The 22175-nt window shown below is 46.0% G+C and overlaps 1 protein-coding gene across 3 annotated transcripts in view; it reads right to left on the bottom strand.

The window, feature by feature from the left end:
• The window catches only part of LOC108159611 (putative polypeptide N-acetylgalactosaminyltransferase 9), a 64615-nt gene extending 43065 nt beyond the window's left edge, over positions 1–21550 (bottom strand). For 2 of the 3 annotated variants that reach the window (XM_017293065.2, XM_017293066.2), the window contains exons 1-2: positions 20897–21550; positions 4618–4689 (exon numbers count right to left, since the gene is read on the bottom strand). The gene's annotated coding sequence lies outside the window, so the exon portion shown is untranslated. The remainder of the gene's footprint in view (positions 1–4617; positions 4690–20896) is intronic. The other variant, XM_033391700.1, reaches the window with a different exon arrangement.
• Between the last annotated feature and the right edge of the window lie 625 nt (positions 21551–22175).

The following is a 22175-nucleotide window of genomic DNA, read 5'->3' as shown; positions in this document are numbered from 1 at the left end:
TGGGCTGTGGCATCCACTAAACCAGAAATCAAATCAAATCAAATCCCATCTGTAGTCTATTTCCCCTTGAGTCTTGAGATGATAATCTATGATGACTGGCAGGCAGCCCACAAATCGTTTCCTCTGTGGCCAACAAACTTGTCAAAAAGTTGGCCAAGAGATTTTTTGCTGGCTAATTTACTCCGCAAACTGTCCCAAGAAACTGGCCAAACTCGTTGGCCCAGCCCAAAAAGCAAAAAAAAAAAAAAAAAAACAAGCTACAAGAAACAGCAGCAGCAGCAGCAGCAGCAGAATCCACAATCCACAAAAATCCAGATGAAACGTAATCTGAATTCCCCAGAGAGATTCTTCTCCCTCTGCTTTCTTTCACTCATTCTTTGCCCCTCTCTCTCTCTCTCTCTCTCTCTCTCTCTCTCCCTCTTTGCTGACCTTGCACTTGGCTTGGTTTGGGCCAACGTATAGAAACAAGGTCAGCTTCTGCCGCTGGCCGCTGTCCGCTGGCCGCCTGGCCAAAAGCAAAGCTGGAACCGCCAACTAATTTGAGGGTCAAACGGGTTTCGAGTGAAAGAAACCCCCCAGAGTACCCAAAAAGAGTACCAATCGAAGCGAATGAAACTCCAAATGAGCCGCGGGGAAATCATTTGTTCATTTGCATATGCATGCATTTTCCACCTGCGGCCACGCCACGGACCCCACTCTTTTCCTCACTTTCCCGACCCCAACAGTCAATTTATTTTGCCTCTTTTTCCAGAGAGTCAGAGAGTCAGTGTCAGGGCCAATAGCATTTCCATGGCTGGCCATTTTTCAACATGACTGGACGGAACCGGACCGGATTGGATTCGATCGGACGCGATGGGGACCCTCCACCGCCAGACTAGAGCCTTCTTCTTCACGATTTTTCACGATTTCTTTTATTTTTTTGTGTGTGTTTTCCGCTGATTTTCGACTTTCGGGCTTTTGTTTGAGTTTCGTTTCGCTGTTTTTCCTACCCCTCTCCCGCCTCCCGCCTCCCCCTCTTCTTCTGCATCGGGAAATGCATTTTGGGCGCTTTTCGTAGGCAGACTATTGGCTCTGTTTGGCCGTTGGCCCATCAACTTTTGGGGACCAAATTGAATAAGAAACTAATTTCGAACAAACTGAACGAAACATTTTTAAAGGAGGCACACACACACACTACACATCCTACTGCATACACAGAGGAGGGTCGACTTGTGGGATACCCATTAGAGAACACCGAGAAAGTGTATATTCCAACGAAGAAATACGGAAGTAGGGCTTGAAATTATTGGTGAAAACTATCTTAACGCCAAGAATGCCTATCGCACAGATACATTTTCGACCATGCATCGTGCCCCCCGCTGGTCTAGATGTTTCCTATCACATCTTTTAATGACAACATCAGAGATAGATGTGTGAACAAGATAGATAGATAGTAGGTGGTAGCTCTTGTGTAAATGCTTATGAACATGGTTATTGGCTATCTGTTTGATCGGTGAACACTCAGGGTTGCGCAGAGCCAGCAAATGCCCAACTATTTGCTCATGCATCCATTGCCGGAGCCCTATTCCCCTCCTTCAGTCCCTGTACACCCGGCTTTGTTTTCCCTCGACAATCAGAACTACCACAAAACTGTTTGCCACAACTAGTCTAAAAGATTTAGCCACACAGAAAAGCTATCAGCGTTAATTTTGTTTGTTCAGGTTTTACGAAAGCAAACAAAATAGAGATAGGGAGAGAGTGGGAGAGGGAGAGGGAGAAAGGGAGAAAAATTAATTTATTACTTTCCATTGGAATGATAAAAGAAAACGGGCCTGTAGCGGGCCGCGGGCTGCGGAAAAACCGTGCGGCTCGCAAACAGATTTAGATTTAATCAAATGATAGCCCAGAGATCGGGATGGGCCCGAGAGATGTGTGGAGCGGAGCCCAGCGGCTGGATTTGGTAATGCACTCAATATATTTCAATGTGGCAGCTCGATTAAATATTCCAGGCCAGGAACGGAAACGGAAACAGAGACTGAAACAGAAACAGAAACAGAAACAGTAGCGCCACAGAATAGGGCCCGAAATTCCTGGCCCGAACCGGAGGGGTCGAAATGTTTTGTGCGACAGGCATGAAACATGAGAAATGGCAACAGATTTAGCCACATGTCCTGCGGGGGACGGGGACGGGGAGTGTGCGAGAGTGTACGGGAAAATCGCTTTTAGCCGTATAAACTATTATCGTCAGATTTTATATACATTTTTCCTTTTTCTTTCGGTTTTATTTTTTTTTTGGGTCACCCGCCGTCCGACAGGACATATTTTATTTCTCGCCCGTTTTCCGGGAAGATAATTCGGTTGCGTTGTGGCGGAAAATACCGGGGAGGAGGAGGAGGGGGAGGGGAAGGAGGGCCCCACAAAATATCGAAAATGTTACGCTTGAAAATTGCCTGTCAAATGACAAAAATGGTTTCATTTTCCGCCCTCCCGCCGACGCCCTTCGACGTGGCGACGCTCCATCTAATATCTAATATCTAATATCTAATGGCTGTTGGTCATTTCTTTATGTCAGGGCTCGGAGCAGGCTCCCTTTTTTTGGGGTGGGAGTCCCGCCAGCAGATTAGGTCCCCGCCTTTTGTGGGGCAGGTTGCGGTTGCCGGAAAGCCTTTTTACGTTATTCGGGGGAACCGTTTTTCGAACAATTTGTATGACCCAAGAAAAAGGTCAAATGAAGGAGAGAACGGAGAAAGTGTGCTGTAAAATATCATAAATGATATTCGATGGAACAAATTTGAGGGCATTTGTGTGCAAATGTGGCACTCGACATCCCCAGCACCGAATGCCGGAATTGTGTGCCTCGGGGTCTGGTCTGTGTGGAATTAATTTGGTTCTCTCGTTAAGAAGGAATTCAATTCCGATTCCCCAGCGGACTTCGGCGGGCCCTGTCTGCTGTCTGCTGTCTGTTGTCTGCCATTCCATTCGATGTCCCGTCAGATATATTGGCAATTACAAACTGCTTAAAAGCGAATAAATCCCTGCCAGGCAATTGCATCGATGATGCCAAAGGATAACGAAGAGAAATACATCCGTACGAGTGCAGACACAGAGATACACAGAGAGACAGAAACACAGATACAAATACATTTGCCGCTCCATTTAATGAAGGAAAGGCAGAGGAAGAGCAAGCAACATTTGTGCTCGTTATCGTTCAGTGGGGGGGCTAGGGAGGTGAGGCAGTTGAGGCCGTTGAGGCAGTTGAGGGAGGGGAAGCAACCTGGACATAAAACTGTCAAAAGGTCGCCTATATAAATCGCTAAACTAAATGCCTTTCATAATGCCACCTCGAGGGATTTCGAAGGAGTCTCCCTCCACACACAAAAAACCGCACAAAAGGGGAACCACAGAGAAAGACAGAGAGAGAGAGAGAGAGAGAGAGATCTATGGAATGGAATGGGGATATGGGTATGGTATGGGTATGGTATGGGTGTGCAAGGGCCAGACAACGCGTCTCTCTATCACTATCATCCTCCATGCTCCAACAGCTACCAGGCCCATCCGCCCATCCGCCCATCCACGCCTCCACCTCCGTCGCCATCGCCATCCTCGTGTTGTCATTAAAACCGAATGAATTATGCAGTAGCCCAAGTGAACTACTTGCAGGACCAGACAGACTCCTTGCCGGATAGAACCGAACCAGTTCTTGTGGCAAGAGAGTCTTGGGACCTGGACTGCAGTTTGGACTGCAGTTTGTTTGTTGTTTTAATTAACTAATTAAGATTTTTCTATGTCGCAAGTCGCAAGTCGCATGTTGCTGCTTGCTGCTTGCTGCTGCTGAAGGAAGGGGAGAGCCCCCGAGTCCCGAGTCCCAAGTCCCGAGTCCATGTCCGTGGAATGTTTGCATTATTTGTTGCTGCCCAACAGTTGCTAAGGACCCAATTAACCTTTTATGGCCATTTGGCACAATAACGAGGCCAAGAGCGACGCGACGCGACGCGACGCGACAACGACAATGAGAAAATGTCCACAAAACGAAAAGAAAAGAAAAGCAACACAGAAATGTCGAACTTTGTCGCTACGAAGCCTTAGATACCCTGGAAAATTCATCTATGAGATATAGATTCCAGATATTCGATTCCATTTTCGAAGATTACAAAGAAAAACCAAGAAAGTTTTTATCCCAAAAGAAGTGTCTTTCAACTGATTGTGACTGTGTCTTTCCTGACACGATTTGGGGCTAGGTGCAGGAAAAGCCATGAATCTGAGAGCATATCCATCGGATAGGCTTTCTTCTCTCATTTGACCCTTGAATACCCTCTGAAAGGGTATCCCAGAGGGAGGGGACACCAGTCGAGACAATGAAACCCCCATCTCGTTGGACCTTTGCTCGGACGCAGTAAGCAGCTTGTGCAAAAGTGCACAAGTAGCCCCCAGTTCGGGGGCCTGATTCAGTGAAATTGGTGGCCATATTTGGCAGGACACAAACAAAAAAAAAGAGCAGAGCACTAAAAGACAAAACAATGGACATCATAAATTCCGACTACAAATTGACATTAAAAATTTGTTTGTTTCGTTTCGTTTCGTATGGTTTTCGTGGACGGGTAAGGGGAAGGGGAAGCGGGGACTTAAGCGGGGACTCACCTCCAGATGGACTTCTATTCTTCCCGAATTTCCTTCAAAGGAAAACCCTGCGTTTCGAAGCGTGACCGAAGGCTGCAATGGAAAATGGAAAATGGAAGGCGAATGTTATTTCAAGCGATACGTTGTATCAACAGATAGCACATAGATTATGGAATAAATATATAATAGTTTCATGCATTTAATTATTTTTCTGTAAGCGACATACTAATTTATGGCACTTGCTCCATATGGCTCTTCCGCATTTCCGCTTGGGAAATGCCACATGGGAAAACTTTCCATAGCAACAGCAACGGGAAAACTTTCTCATTCTCAGTTGTGTTTTTTGGGGATTTACGAATTATGCAAAATATGAAATGAATATTCCGGTTTATTCCAAATTAAAGCACACTTTGAAAGGCGCTTCCGATTGTTTAGCACATCGTTTACGTTTAATGCGATTATTTATGGTTTATGATTTAAATTTATTAGCTGTGGGAGTGTCAGGTCGGTGAGGATTTTTACCAATTGTTTCATACAAACATATCACACTTCTTATGCAAACAACAAGCAACAATGTTTTGGTATTTAATACAAAATCCTTCCTCACAAACTCCCCATTCCCTTCCCGCAGCTCCACGACGTAACGTGTCGGGGTCACCAGTTATCCCTAAACGTTGTAGATCCCCTCTTTCATCGCTAAACAACAATGTTTTGGCACTTGAAAGTAAAACAGATTCATTTCCTCACGAAAATGATCCTTTTGCCACATCCAATTAACTAATAATGAAGATGTCGGGGCACCAATTGCCATTTCCTGCCAAGGATATTCTTAAACATTCCATACACCCCTCTTTCAACGCTAATAAACTATGGTTTGCCAAGTAAAAGCTCTGACAGATTCCTTCAACATAGCTTTTAAGCGTAATTAACTTGTCGGGGTCACCAATTTGCATTTAGTGTACCCTTCAACATGCTATACCCCTGTATCCCCCTTCTTGAACGCTAATCAACAAGGTTTTAGCAGACAAAAGCTCTGGTAGATTCCTTCCTATGGTTTTCCCCTGCGCTTACAAGATTCCTCAACGTTTTGCAAACATTTTGTGGGTCGCCAACAGCAACGCAGGGCCAGTCAATATGGTATAGTGTCCCATTGGGGGGAGTCATTCTCTCCCCTTGGCACTTTACTGGCTCCTCGCTTTCTCTTGGGTTCAATTCAAGCGCCCACACACTGGTATTATCGCATTTTTTTCCTGCTTTTTGCCATTTTCCTCTGCTCTCAGCTGTCGGCTGTCGGCTGTCGGCTGCCCTCTGCCCCCGAAACACCACGCTCTGAATGGAACCGGTTAGGTGTTGGTGTTGGCTGGCGATATGCAACGATACTTCAAGGTACCACGAGGACAGGTAGTGACGGACGTACTATCAGAGACCTCCAATCGCATGACGTAGCACTGTTGGTTGGGTGTTGGTCTCTCTGGGTGACACCCATCTGGGCCACACATCTCCGGGGACTAATTGAAATGGCAACACTAATTAGCGATGCTACCAGGTGCTGCAACGGACACTGTAAAGAGAATGCAAAACCCGATAACACACTCAAACGAGATAGAGAGAGAGCTGGAAAACAAAGCACAGTAGCGACAGAGATCCACTTTGAGCTACAGAACATGCTTAGAGCATGGACCGGAGACCGGAGACCGGAGACCAGAGACCAGAGACCACCCGCCCAGTCTAGAGGCCAGGCATCGATGGGAGTTCATTAAAGTAAATGGTCTTCCATAAACCTTAAGCCGATTACCAGAACGATCCCCCATTTCGGCCTAAAGGCTCTTCCACGTTTGTTCGCCCTCAAATTAATGGCGTAAATTATTAGCTAATGATCGAAACGCTCTTGACGATTGGTCACTGGAGAGCAGACAGTGGACAGTGGAGAGTGGAGAGTGGAGAGCAATCGCCTCGAGAATGGGTTACGTCATGGAGTTATCTTCGTGCGATGCTCCAAGTTCAGGCGCAAGTTGGGTTGAGTTGGCGCTGAGTTGGGTTTCATTTTGTGTGCAATTGTTCAATGTTTATATGGTTTTTTGCGTTCTGTCTGTCCCTCATCATAATCATCGATGAGCGAAGGTCGCACACGCGATGCCCCTCTTTTTCTTTCCACTCGTGCTAGTACGAGTATTAGCCAGAGTCGTAGATACTTCATTTACATAGCGGGGAAACCAGTTATCATCCACAGGCAAGTCGTCACCTGTGGCCCAGAGTTGGGCCTTCAGGCCGGGAACTGTGGCTTAGATGTCGAAACGTGCCTTTCCCCCTGATTTTCTCCCTTTTTTCCTTTGAAATTTAATTACAAAACAATAAAATTTCATCCAGGAATGAAGAAGAGATACTCGTAAAATGCCAGGCAATCGTTTCGGCTAGGTTCGCTTTCGTTTTGCTTCGTGCCAGTTGATTTCGCGTAAGAAAAATTCGAGTTATTTGCGGAACTACCAAGAGGGGGAATATCTTCTGTCGTGTTGGACAAAGGACAAGGAATCGATGTCCGTTGTCCGTTGTCCGTTGTCCGTTGTCCGTTGTCCGTTGTCTGTCGACTGCCGATTGTCGACTGTAGTCGTGTGTCAGCAGCATCCGGGGAATGCAAACTGCAACGTTCCAGGAGGAGCAGCAGCAGAGGCAGCAGAGGACCATGCCACAGTCAGTGCAGTGCCTCGTAAAGAGGCCAGAAATTGCAAAATCATGCAATTTGTGGGCACTTCGAATGCAATCAACAAAACTGTTTGATTTATGATCATTTGCAGTTTGCACTAATTTTTCAAATCACAAAAGGCACCAGAGCGGCAGAGGGGCAGAGGAGCAGGGGGGCAGGCAGCCCCAAACCTGACTCGACACAAAAATTAATCACCCAACCGAATGGGGAGGAGACCAGGCTGAAAAGATAGACCAGAAACCCAGTCTAGGCTGAAAAGATACAAAAGACTGTAAGGGAAACGGACTGACGGACAGACGGACAGACGGACAGAGAGACGGACTGGGTAGATGGAAGGCAGCCATGAAGGATGGGGCCCAAGGAGTCATTACAATCAATAACTGAAATCGATTTTAGGCCTCGAAAGACCCAGCCTTTCAGTAGCTAACAGTAGATATGGCCGCGTGACACGATAAATGGCCGCAATGGTCACAGATCGAGTCCCGTGATCGTCTCCCGTCCGTCCTTCATCGAAAGGGAGACTGGACTGTGGCATACAACTTGTAATTATGCGCTTGGCTGGCTGCCCCAGAGGAGCCCGTCCTGGGGCAGACCCTTTTTGCATTATGATAAACGAGCCCTAGACCGGAGCCCCATCCATCCATCCGTCCATGCACCCATCCATTCATCCATCCATCCATCCATCCCTCCCTCCCCATGTCTCGAGCGATCACTCTTTACAACATCTTCATTATGAATTATGCGAATTTCTCAGTGATTCCAGCATTCTCATGAGGGGTTCCCATGGGTTGCCATAACTTTTGTTTTATCACTCGTAACGAGGAGGCAAGGACAGGGCAACCGGCACTCCAACGAGTGCTTATCTTTACCTCTCCCTCTCTCTATATCTCGATGCGAGAAAGAGAGTAAACTTTGGCCAACATGTTGCAACTAATTACACAAAGCGACACGTGCGATGCGACGCGACGCGTCGTTGTAATTTTATTTGTTACAACTCGAAATTAGCATGAATTTGCTAATTAGCTCTGATTGTAAAAGTTGCAGGCGAGACCAGGCCCAAACCCAAACCCAGGCCCAGGCCCAGTCCCAGGCAGGCACGACGTTGACGATGGCCTCGAAGAGCAGTTGCTGCACCGCTGCACTGTATGCTCCCTCCCTGTATCTGTATCTGTATCTGTATCTCTTTAGCATGGCTCTGTGTGTGGGTTGTGGGCCAGGCCGGAGATACTTTGCGTATCTCTGCCCACAGCACAGAGCAGAGACGGAGCTCTGGAGTCGTACTGGTATCTAAAACACGCTTTGAGGAGAGCGTGGATTGCAACACACTAGCACTCGCACTCCGACTCGCACTCGCACACTCGCGTCTCGTGGCTGGGCAGGGGAGAGAATCGATGTCGCGTTGGACAAGCGATTAAGATCAGTTTTCTGAAAGGAAACACACCATAAAAACACCGCCTAAATATCACATTATATCCATACTATCCATAAGCACTGCTTTTGGACTTTTGAGTCGACTCTCGAAAACACACTCCCAGAGCCCAAAAAACTGATTAATATTTCAGGGCTATCAATCCACTTAAAACTGATATAAGTGTCAGATCAATCAGGGGCCGACTGACTGCTTCAATTGTTCCGAATTCCACGAAACCAAAAGTCGATAGCAGGTGGGTGCCGTCGATAGCCAAAGGGGAACGGAACCGAAACACACAAGACCAATAAGAGGGGACATATCTGATGGACTGATAGGCCACGTGAATATCGAATGAATATTCCAGACTTAATTGCGAATGCATTTCATTTACAGACATTTCAGATAACAAACAACCGGGCACAAAGAGCGGCAGTGAGACGATATTGCACTCCTCTGAAAGCATTGTTCGCATTTTGTTCAACAAATATTGAACCAATCGTTGCTAAAAATACTACGTACTGTACATTTATTGTACGGCCAACTGCTGTGTAAAGTACATTCTGTTGCTGTTGCTGTTGCTGTTGCCGTTGCTGGGGCATGACTCGTAGCTATCCGAAATTTGATGAAAAATAATTGAATTCCCTACGAATTGAATTCCATTTCCATATCCGACGCAAACAAAAAAAACACCGCTCTATAAAATGTAGGGCGAAAGGCGTACGGTACCGAGTAGCGAGTAATTCCAAACAAAAATAAGCATTTATTGTACTTATTCGTTCGTTCGTTCGTTCATTCGTCCACTCATTCATTCACTGATGATATCAACATGGCAAAAACTAAAAATAAACAATCGAAACAGCACACACAATCACCATCATAATCTTTGGGGCACCTCCAATGACAGTGAAAGTGACTCGATGACGATGGTGGATCTACCATGATGCGACACGATGATGGCAACAGACAAAAAGCTGAACAAAAGTCACGGCTACCACCAGCACTAGCTCCCCCTCCCCTCCCTCTCCCTCTCCCTCTCCCTCTGCCCTGCCAGAGGGCCTTCACTTTACATAACTCCCATCAAAGCACACAAAAAATTAGCAAGTTCATAGGAAAAAATTATGAAACATGGAACGGGAAATATTCAGGCAATTTTTCACAAAATTATGAAACATGGAACGGGAAAAATTCCAGGGTGTGTTGCACTAAAACATGTATAAAGAAATTCAAGAGAAAAAGAAACATTTCGATCTTTATTGTATAATCATTTTGAGTATCGGGTATAGTGAGTAGAACCAAAACTTTTGATACGATTTCCTTAATTTTTCACACAAAAATTACTGGATTTATTGGTGTTTCTAAATGGAAAATTTCATAGAAATAACTCTATTGGAACCAGAGTTCCCTTGGAACCATTCATTGAAAATGTAAGGTTTATGTTGATCTGGAGATAAATCCCATGGATACTCCTATATCCTTGACAGACTAATCGAATGTATACTAATATTTTAACATTTTGCCCTTCTCACCAGAACCCGAGTTCCCTTAGAACACTTAAAGGTTGGGCCACCTTTTTGGGTACTGTTACAGATTTAATCAGTGATTCGCTATTCAATAATTGCCAGCTAGATAGTCCTCCTATATACGCACTTTCATAGAAAACACCCCATTAGAATGAGGGTTCCCCGAGTGCTCTTCGTGCAATTGGTAATAATTTTCACACTTTTACGGCTACCGTTGGATGGTTGGTTGGTTAAACCGTAACCCCACGATAATTAAGACATTTTGTATTTATCTACTGTAATTTTTGCTTTAATTTTGTTTCTGTGTTTTTATTGTTTTGGCTTCAAACTTTCTTTGTTTATGCAAACAGAAAAAGCAGAGGCGAGTATAATTAGAGATCTCAACAGCATGTCGGAAAGAAAAACAAACAGGTGCTCCAAGCTCCAAGCACAAAGCAAACGCAACCGAAAAAACCAAAGAAGAGAGGTGCAGGAGAGAGAGAGAGAGAGAGAGAGTGGGAGAGTGGGAGAGTGAGGGAGAGAGCGAGAGTAAATAGCTGTAAAAAAAAAACACAGAGCTCCCAAAAAGCCAATCGACGGTGGACGGTGGACGGTCGACGGTCGACAGTCAGACGGGTTGTTCACCTGGTCGGTCGCGGTGTCGTGGTCACCTCAACACCTCTTGGACCGTGCCCACAGCAGTAGAGTGTTGTTGTTGTTATTGTTGTTGTTGTTACTGTGATTGCCTTTTCATTTTATTTGAATGTCTTTTGGTTCTTTTTTTCTTGTGCTCTTTTTATTCTTTTTCCCTTTTTGGTTAATTTCCAACGTGCCTGGAATGCGATTCCACTCCATTCCGATTTGAATACCGCGTGGAGTAGCTATGGGGAGCTCTTCGCTTCGGGGTGCTTCCAGATTATTCAGAGATTATTCTCCTATCCAACGGGGGGATCAGTGACACATTTTTGCGGGTGTTAATTCCCAGGCGACCCACATAGCCGCTGAACATCTAATTTGTACGTTTGCAACACACACTGGCAGCAGAGAGGGGGGTTCACAAAAGATCTCCGCCGCCGACTAATTACGGCTCAATCAAGCGGCCGTGCTGCAACCTGCCTCCACTGGCTGGTGCTCCGTTGCAGCTGCAGGGCCTCTGCCGCAGACCATTCGAAGAAGAGTTACCTAACTTCCAGCTTAATGACTTCACCAGAGCCCAGAGCCCAGAGACCAGAGACCAGAGGCCCTGCTGTTGCTGTTGCCTTGCTCTCTGTGGCATGCTTTAAATATTTTACGGCACCTGAGTGCATTTCACAGATTTTTCATTGCAACATGTGATAAATTGCATTCAGTTTGGGTCTTTACTGAGAGCCACAGACCCACAGACCCATAGAGACTCCTCCCCTCTGGCGCTGACATTTTCTCGCCTTTTTTTGGAGTGACTCATGAACTGCACCGCACCTTCCGCCTAGTGGCATAGGCTCGTCTTGGCATTAACCATTAACATTTCGAATCGAGTACAAAGGTTTAACTTAAGGAGCAGCTGTCATCATTGCCTGCATTTGCATTTGAAAGACACACAGAGAGAGAGAGAGAGCGAGAGAGAGAGAGAGAGAGAGAGAGGGAGTGCTGCCGAGTGGGAAGACCCTCTAGAGAACGAGAGGAACCACCATCATCATCAGCATCAATGATTGTGCTCTGTTGTTGCGGTCTGTCTGTATTAATGATGATGCAACATTTGCCACAAATGTAAAAAGTTAAGAGGGAAACATGGCTATGCCTTTGGCTATGGCTAAGTAAAGTTTAATGCCCGAAGGCCAAAAGCGCGTTTGACTCTTTGTCCATCCCTTTTGTTTCTGTGTGCCCCAAGTGGTGAGACGAGACCTTTTTTGCCGAGGATCGGGGGCTATAATGAGTGGAACACGAGCCCCAAACAACCGACAAAAGAACTCGAAAGAGTCTGTTAAATTTTGGGACGACTTTTAGCAGATTGCTGTGAAATATATTTAAAATAGATTTCGGGGGGAAGTAAAGTGTGAAATTTGTGGCAGATTTAAATGCTGCGAGTCTCGTTATCCATGAGATACAGCGATACATTCGGTGAATCATGGGATCCCTGGTAAGAACTAAGCATAAACAAACATTCACACAGATCCATCATTGACTCCTTGACTTAGATCCATTTTGTATTTGGCAGCAAAAAAACATTAAGAAACATGAATGGTATCGAAAGAAAGAATAAGAGCATCCATCCTTCGTTGTTGGGGGGACTCTAGCCAACAGCAACAGCAGCAGCATATTGCCACCTTCCTGCTTAAATGTCACTGATATGGGGGCTCGCTATGAAGCTCTCCTAAAGGCAGCCCCTGAGGCATTTGCATTGGCATTTGCCGCAATGTTTAGCTTCAGAGGCGACACCGAGAGCTTGACAACTCTGACGCTGACGCTGCTGCTGCTGCTGCTGCTGCCGCTGCCGCTGCGGTTACGGTTTAATGAACATTCATGTCTCTCCTCTAATGCCAAAACAGAGGGTGCACAGCGGGAGGGGGGTGGAAACCGGTGAAAAACTGTGAACAAGAGCCACAAGAACCCTCTGCATTACAACAACAGAAGAGGCAGAATATAAAACACGGCAAAAGAAACAAGTTAAGAGCCATAGAAGCAGCAGCAGCAGCAGTAGCAGCAGAGCATTGCAACAGGTTTCTCTTGATTGGCCTTTCGATGGTGTGCTGCCGCTGCCGCTGCCACTGCCGCTGCCACTGCCACTGCCACTGGGGTGCTGCTGCTGGCTGGTGCTTTATTAAATCTTCTGCAGGCCATTGTATTTGTATTTTATATTTTTCTGTATATTTATTTTTCATCTTTCTGCCTCTGACAGCCCGTGATTTGTTGCCGAAGGTTAGTTCGAGTCATTAGAGCGATGTATCTGTATCTGTATCTGTATGTACTGTATCTGACTGTATTTTTGCCTCTATTTCTGCCATAAATTGAAGACGATTCTCTGTCTTTGTCTTTGTCTGTGCTGTCTGTTTTGTTCTCAGATACTTTGTTAAATGCCCGCAAAAATGCCATTGTTTAAGCAATTAAAATTGCTGAAAATTATATTCGAAGATCGTTGAATAAAAGATGATGGGGCATGAACACACACACACACACACACTTCTATGTTCAGTGCTTGGGGCGGGCATTGAACAAAAAAACATAGAGAAACGAATGTTTTGTTTTCGATTTTCCTTTGGGGTTTTCCATGTTTTGAATAACTGAATAATTAATTTAGTTTCTGATCAAAATTTGATGTTCAACTGGTGGCCGACAGCAGGTTTCAATTAAAAGAGAACATTCAGTGGTTTTTCGGAGGCCAATATTTGATGGTTAAATATTTATGAACTAAAAGGGAAACCCATTGGGCCTCTAGCAATCGATTTTCATATCGTTTTCGGGTTTACTACGCTTCCGATTGTAGCCCTATGCCTCCTCTTGCTGATTATTACCCATTCAAATCTGTTGCCAAACACTTCTGCTCTTTAAATGGATTTATTGAGTCTCCCGCCACCCCCCACAACGCATCATTTCTCCCTGTGATGCCAACGTGCTTGAGTACTCCAACAAATGATGGCAATTAAAACTTAGATGTCCGACTCTTAGTGTCGCTTAGTGGCCGGCCATCGTCAGAGCTTTGGCTACATTTAATTATAAGTTGAAGACTAATTGTCCGTTGTCCACAATTAAAAATATCTTTGAACGGGTCGGGTGGAGAGCGGGCAGAGCGGGCCGAGCGGGGAGGGCAGATTTGTGTCCAAAGTTGGTCACAGACGATGGGGCAAGTGGGGCGACGACCAAAAACGCACAACTCTCTGCAACTAATTGGACATCGGATGGGGGCAGGCCATGAAAGCGACGCATCATCTGGCCTTTGGCAAACAAGAGAGACCACAATAATTTCAACAACTAAAACTACAACAACAGGAATCTAGTGCGAGCAAAATAGTACCACAAAAACAAACTTCGACAGCTACAAAGCCGAAATATTTCACAAAATACTAATCTTGAATCTTCGACAAAAGCAAATTATGCTACAACAATACACGATACAACAATTACAACTGCAAAGTCTATAACAATAAAGATTCTATTAACAACACTCACAAAAATAATTACAACAACAAGCCCAGCAACAACAAATGCAATAACAAATACAGTAACTTCAACAATAAGTTGATAGCTTCTACAACAACTTCAACAACAAAAACTATTACACGCCAAGATACTATCAATCATTGTTATAACAAAAATTGTTCAACAACACCCACAAAAAGGATCAATAACAGTCACTAACAAATATTTACAACAACAAAGACAACAAAGAGGGCAACAGAAACGACGACAAATACAACAACTCCAACAATAAGTTCAACAATCACTCGGAACAAAAACAACAACAGCAACAACAATCGCAATGACAAGACAAATGTTGGAACAAGAAGCTGCAACAGGAACACCCCGACAACAACAACAACAACAACAACAACAACAACATCAACACGACTGCAACATGCGGCATACAAGTTCTGTGGCAGCAACAGGAGAACGAACAAACTTTTTCGTATGTTGCTAATCCAATTCGAAAGCAATTTCTGTGTTTTGGTAGGGAGGGGGACATGGGTAGAGGGTTAGAGGGGGCGGGGAATGGAGAACTCCCCATTTACATGGCCCGAGACCATGTCTGGGGATCTGCCCACTTAGCACACACACACACACACACACACACACACAGACCTACTCTCGAACACACACTCTTCACTCTCTCGAGGAGAGCCGAAAGCCAAGTTAGAAGACGAGTTCATTGAATTCTTCCCGCTTGGTATTCGCCAAACTCGTAAATTTTCAACATAAAAAAAATCGAAACAAAAATAAAAATAAGAGACCAAATCCCAAAGCAAACAGGTTCCTGCATCCAGCATCTACCATCCACCAAAAACAAAGATACCCCGAACAGCCAGACACATCTTGTGGCATGGTTTGAGTTTGAGTATGAGTATGAGTGAATTTTTTGGGGCCTGCAGCTTTGGCTTTGGCCAAGTGGAATGCGGCAGTCATCTGGCCAGTCGGCCATCGGCCATCGGGCATCTTCATCTCTGGCTCTGTCGAGACCCAGGTCTTGGGTTTCGGTTTCCGATTCGGGTCTTGGGTTTTGGGTCTTGGTCTTGGCTGCATTTCACTCTGGACTTCGATTAAGTAGCTGTCAGTATGTGTATCTTGTATCTTGTGTCTTCCATCTTGCAGCTCTGCATCTCCCCCTGTTTCGGTTGGGAGAAAGCGCTCCTCGTTCGCATTGCACTTTCAAGCTGCGACCCACTTCCACTTCCAGCCAAGACCTGCTGGCCGTGGCCTTATCGAGTGTCAAACACACTAATTGATCCTACAAATATGGAAATCTAATGCCAAAGAACAGCAAAAGCAGAAGCAGTAGCAACCAGCAAAAAAGTGAACCTCTAACCAAAAAAACCAGAGATATCTACGGATGATACGCAGAGGCAGACACGACTCGAACAGGCAGATAGACAGACAGACAGACAGACAGACAGACAGTCGGAGGGACGGCTCAATCTAGGTCTCAGGCGAGGGATCATCTCGGTCTAGGGGTCGCCTCCGCCTCCTCCTTCTTCTCCTTCTCCTTTGTGTGGCAAAACAATGGATGAGAGATTGCTGCCAGTCATTCGGATGGGATGACCTTTCAGCCTCTCTATTCCGAACCATCAATCAACCGAAAAACCGAACAAAAAATCCAAAAGAAGGCAAAAATTGTTTAAAACGGAAATGAATCCACGCTTTGGACATTAACTGTAATTGCGCTCATACACGCGCTCGCCTGGTCGCCTGGTCGCCTGCCCGCAGACCCATAGATACGTTTCTATCCCATGACGCACCAACGAGTTCCAGTCTATGGGTCCAGTCAGTTCCCTTCCCCACTTCCACTTCCACTTCCACGCCACTCCGCCCCACACAACCCCACATAATGACCTTGTAACTCAACTGTCAACTGTCACCACACGCAGCAGCAGTGGCGGCAGTGGCAGCGGCAGCAGCAGCGGCAGCAGCAGCGGCAGCCTGAATGGCCAACAGCAAATCAATAGCTTCGGCCACAATTTATAGTATCCATGGCCATAAATTGGTCCGCGCCGGCACATGTCATGACTTTGAGGGGCAGAACCCAAAGAATTCTGGCCAAAATAGGCACAGAAAAGAGGGGCAGGGGGAATGGGGATGGGGATGGGGATGGGGAGGGAACCCAAAGGAGAACGAACAGAGGCGCAACAGCTCTCATTATCATATGAACAAAAGGGTTCTGTCCGTGTATCGCATACGATTTTTATGAATTTATAAAGAAAGAAAGTCAAGGAAGGGAAGATACATTCAGGAGATACACAACCCATGGATACGAGTACTGGCACTCGCACTCGCACTTGAGTATTCCGTGGAGGGGTGGGGGGAGGAAGGTCGGGAATCTAGGCGTCTGGCAATCTAATAAATATTTAATGAGTGCAATTTATTCGCTGACTGTAACAGATTTTCAGTTGCAGATATATTCGTATCTGTGGAAGCTTCTGGGGTTTTCCTTTAACAGAAGGGATTATTTCATATACAGATTATCCAGATAAGATCTAAAGGAATGTTTCTCCCCATGTTTCCCAAGTGTTGGGTATCGCCTGGTCTACTCTTTAAACTCTTAGAGAGGAATTTGTACGTATGTGGGATATGTACGGGATAAGCATTCCCCAGTAGCGCTTAGATATTTATGTATATTTAATGTTGTAGATACAGTGAGGGCTCTCTGGGGCGGACAGTCCGCTCAGCAGAGCTTTCACTGTGTCAGAAACTTCTTATCGCCAGTGAAAAATGTATGTTTTCTTAAGCGTAGACTTAGGAGAAACGAACAACAGGCCAAGGCATGCCACAGCAGCAGAGATTAGGGGAGAGAGCAGACCAGAGAACAATGGAGCAAGAGAGTGGGTGTGGGGATAAAGTATGAGCAGAACTCAGATACAAAAATACAAATAGTTTGTGCGATATCTTGCACTGAAACTGAAACTGAAACTGAGACTTCCGCAAAGGCCAGAAACCAGAGAAACCGGAGTAAACAGAGCCCCAGCCCCAAGGCAAACCCTCAGACTCGTAATGAATTACGCGTCAGAATGCTCTTCTTTTCAAGGAGAGGGATCCCGAGGAGAGATTCCCGAGCTTCCAGATGCCAAAAACAGCTACAGAGGAGAAGGAAGCGTCCAAGGAAGAACGACTGAGTGCGAGGCAAGTGGGGTATTGGGGTATGGGGAGAGTACATAAAAGGCTGCTAAAAAGTTTTGCTCAGCATTGTTATCATCACGGGAGAGCACAGCACAGCATTATACTTACTATAAAAGGCCAGAAGCCAGAAACAAACAAACAAAATATGAGAAATGAAAAATAAACCCGAAAATCAAGCAAAAGACCAACACAACACACAGAAAACTCTGGACAAAAGATCTCTTCCGACATAAAGTTTGTTCGTTCTATATGTTTACGGTTAGGGTATGGGTAAGGGTATGGATACGGGGTCCATCCTGGCAAGGAGCAACTTTCTTCAAAGGGAAATTACTGGGTCAGCCAGTAAACAACTCGAAACATGGAAGGAAGAAACCTGAAAAGCCGAAACGGAAATGGGGAATTCTAAAGATAAAGATGATTGGATTGCCAAACTGTTTCCATGGAAGATGCCACCATTAAAGATACTTCTTTTAGATACTTTCAGCTGTGTTACGGATGGAGGAGTGTATCAATCGACTTTCGGGTAACCGAAGCCCTGGAACGTGCCCCAAAACATTTCCGCCCCTGAAGGAATCCCTCTGCCCCACATTACGCTGGTTAGAAGATATCGGATATTCCACTGAGGAACGTGCAGCAATACGTAAAAAAAACAAGACAAAAGAATAGTGAATAATTTTTTTCCCATGTACCACATTTTGACAACTGTTTTTTACTGTTTTTCTTCGGTTTGGAACAGCTTTTTCTGGCTCTTTTTTGCAGTGGCGAACGTGCAGACGTGCAAAATACGGCAATACGGCAGGCGGGCAGGTCGAAGAAGAGGTGGTAGCCGAAGCAGTTAGCAGCAGTTGATAGGAAAAATCAGAGCCAACAGCTGTTGAAAAGCAGACGACGGCAAAGAACACAGACACAAAAGATACGGAAAACAGAACCGTCGACGGTTGCGACGATTCCGAAGACTGCGACGGCTCCGACGATCTTCTTGCGACATGATGTAAGCCACACTAAAGAGGACTAATATGTGGAGTGATTAATTTATTTAAATTAACATAAATGGCAACAGCTTTAACTTTTACCCGAGGACCGCAGGTGGGCTCCAGCTGCCCCTTCCCCGTCCCGTCCCGTCCCGTCGCGTCCCGTCTCTCGATCCCAGTGGCCGACATAAATAATTAAAGTTAATTGCCGCCGCCGCCGCCGCCGCTGCCTCTTAATGATGCAACCAAGCATCAAACGAGCCACAGAGAGAGGGAGAAAAGAGGGAGAGCCAGACCTCGGTCAACCCCGGACTTGGTTTCAGCCATAACTCCAGCCCCAAGCCCCAAGCCCCTACTCTCTCCCTTCTCCCTTTCCGCTGAGAAAGCCAGAAACTCGTTTTATGGAAAATGGAAATGAAATTAAACGGAACCCTCTCGCCCACAGGTCGTCACAGGCAACAAACGGGGGCGATAAAGGTGAATTTTTTGAAATTAAACAAATGCGAAACAGGAGTATAAACCCACTTGACGGGGTCCCAGGAGAGCATGAGAGGGGATCCCCCGAATCACAGAGAAATGCCATTTTCACGTGATTTTCCTGCTGTGGCTAATGGAGTCATTATGAAGGGTAGGTTGAATGACGGCCTAAAGGTGCCGTCTAAAGAAACTGCTAAAAGAAAGAGCAATGGGAACGAATATAAGGATACATCTGTAGTGTATTACACTGTCAGGATTCACCACCAAGATTGCTGCTCAAGAGAGGTGTTCGCTGCAAAAAACAAATGATATGAGAAAACTGTCAACAATCCGGTTGTCAAATTATTCCATTATGACATTTGAAATCCCAGGCAAAGATAACCCCCGAACGGGGCTACACTTGGCCCCAAAAGATATACCCCATTCAAACTGAAGCATTCTAATCTTATCTTATCTTTGAGTATAGCGTGTACAGCCGTGAGTAATGGTGCAGTGGAAGAGAAGAGAACGGGTTTCCAGTGGAGAGCCCAATCTAATAAAAGTTCTGAATTAATTAGAAGACTAGTATAGAGGCGGCTCTTGGGCTGCCCCTTGCCCCTTGCCCCCTGCCGCTGACACCAATCCATCCATCTGTCCGTCCGTCTGTCTGTCTGTCTAATTTGGGCGGGTCTGGCTAGCGATGCCCGCCCCTTCCTCGGGGGAGCCGCCTTTGATAATTAATAACAAAAGACAAGTTTTTTTCGGTTCTTCTCTTGGCTGGATTCTAGGCCAGACCCAGAGCAAAACAAAACGCGGCAAAACGCACAGAAAGAGACAGCAGGAAATCCAAAGGGTGGACGAGAGAGAGGGAGCTTTGGGTGAGGCCAGGACTAGGGGCTGGAGGGAGGAAGGCTGGGTTGGGGGTGGGGGTGGGGGTGGCGCTAAAAGCTGTCATTGCAAAGCCAAAGGCAAAAACAAAGCGCTCCCATTCAACCGTTCTTCTCCCTCCGTCCGTCCCTCTACCAGACACAGCTGTGGGCTCGGTCGGCCATGAGCCGGGGTTGGGGGGTGGGGGATGGGGCAGGAGGCGCAACATAAAAATCAAATGAAATTTATTGATTTTTTCTTTTCGCACACGCCAGTACATGCAAGACGAGGGCCAACCAGTGCCAAAAAAAAAAAGAGAGCAAAACAGAAAGGCAAGCAAAGTCAAGGAAATGGCCAATAAAAAGTCATTTGCAAACAAAAACACGTGAAATCTGATCCGGAATGTATGAAGAATCGTGGATACCCTGTCTCCTCTGTCTTTCCAGAGAGGACTCTCTCCCGCTCTCTATTCGAAATGTTTTCCCGATCAAAGATCTCTCTTTCACTCTCTCCCACTATCACCACTAATGGTAACAGTAACAGGAACAGCAGAGCTTCTGCTGCAGACAGAAAGAGAGACAAAAAGTCAATGCACGAAGAGCATGCGGAAGAGCTGTGAAAGAGAACTCATGCAAGACGAAAGCAACAACAACAATGAGGAGAAGGTGGGGTTTGGATGAGAACCAAAAACAACACAAGAAGCAGTCACAAGAAGAAGAAGAAGAAGAAGAAGAAGAAAAAGCAATGCCATGTAAAATGTCAGTCCAAGTTAACGGGACGCCGCGCGGCGTCGGCAAAGACACGCAACAAAAACAAATGTTTGATCTGTTGTCACGGGCAAAGGGGACGGGAAGGGAGGGCGAAGGCGCCAGCAGCAGGAGGCGCAGCAGCAGGTGCCGGGGTGGGTGCCAGCCGCTGAGGTTGTGACTTGAGACAGAATATGTTCCATCCAACCCCCAGACAACCCGGTCGCAGGTCGCGGGTCGCGGGTCGCGTGTCGGACGGAAGAGTGGGAAGCAAGTCTAACAACAAATTTGAGTGCTTTACTCCTCCGGCCGCACCGTTACATTTCCGTTTTCCTCTTCGTTTCACTTACCCCTGCGCAATCCACCTGCTGCTGAAATGACGGCTTCTCCTTCTCTCTGCGGCTGAGCTGATGGATTCTCCTCCCTCTGCAGCACTCTCTTTGGATTCCTTGGATTCTTCACCACCTCCAGCTGCTGCTCATCCGCAAGTAAATTTATGGTAAACACTTTAACGCCGATTGCTGCTTCTATGTTTCTTTGTTTGTATTTTATTTGTTTGAAATGTTTTTGAAAATTATTTTACGTTAGTTTTTTTCCGATTGATTTAGAGCCGCACGCTTCGTTTCGATTTCGGAGATATGGAATTTACGGGAGAATTCGGGCTGATAATTCGTAATTTTTGGCCAACCATTTATTCGATTTGCATTTCGCTTTCGCACCTTCACAGCTGATTGCGGCCCCGTGCTGCTGCTGCTGCTGCTGTTGTTGTTGTTGTTATGTTGTGCCACTCTTCACACTCGCACAACACACAGGCACCGACACTATCACACACACACACACACACGCATGGGTACGGCACGCACACAATGACAGACACCTGCGCGCGTAGAGGTGTGCTCGTCGGCGGACTCTTCACGTATTTTTTTTGGATGGAAGAAAAAAAAATTCAGCGCACTCACTGCCAACTGCCAACGTCCAACACTTTCAACGGCCAAAATTCGAATGGGGCGGCAAGGCCGTGGATTGCCAATACGCGCCAACTTCCAATTTTCCCTAGGGTATGCCGAATGTTGCGGGACATGTTGCTCGTTTCCGCGGCACATGAGTCTGGCCCATACAAATGAATGTGGCCGCAACATTTGTGTATGGAATGAGTGTTGCTACCCATGCAAAGAGAGCGAAAAAGAGAGCCTTTACCGATTGCAGAGAGCGAGGAGAGTTCCAACATGTTGCCAGCGCATAGCACAGCACGTTGGAGCATGTTCGAAGCGAACTCTGGTTCGACTTAGGGTGTGGGTCAATTCTTTCTGTGTGATAAAAATTCACTGATAAGAGACACAGTCAGAGGGTTTGTGGGAGGAGAGAATGTCTGAGAATGACAAATGTGCCCCTATGCGAAAGACATTTGTGGCAGCCAGACAATTGGCTGGGGGGCCAAGAGGCGACAGTCAATGGCAGTGGAAAGAGACTGAGGGCCACTTTTGATTCATTCCCTATGAATATTTCCATGGAACTTCTTTCCCTAATGTGTATCTTTGTTTGTTTTCTTTTCGTTTTACGTCCAACCCGCTCATCACTATGGCAACTTCGAACAAAACTTGTTTTTGCTGATTTTATGCCGGCTCCCAA

Source organism: Drosophila miranda, chromosome 3 (genome assembly GCF_003369915.1).
Source record: "Drosophila miranda strain MSH22 chromosome 3, D.miranda_PacBio2.1, whole genome shotgun sequence".
Lineage (NCBI taxonomy): Eukaryota > Metazoa > Arthropoda > Insecta > Diptera > Drosophilidae > Drosophila > Drosophila miranda.
The sequence above is the reverse complement of the archived record's forward strand: the minus strand, read 5'-3'. Positions and strand labels throughout refer to the sequence as shown.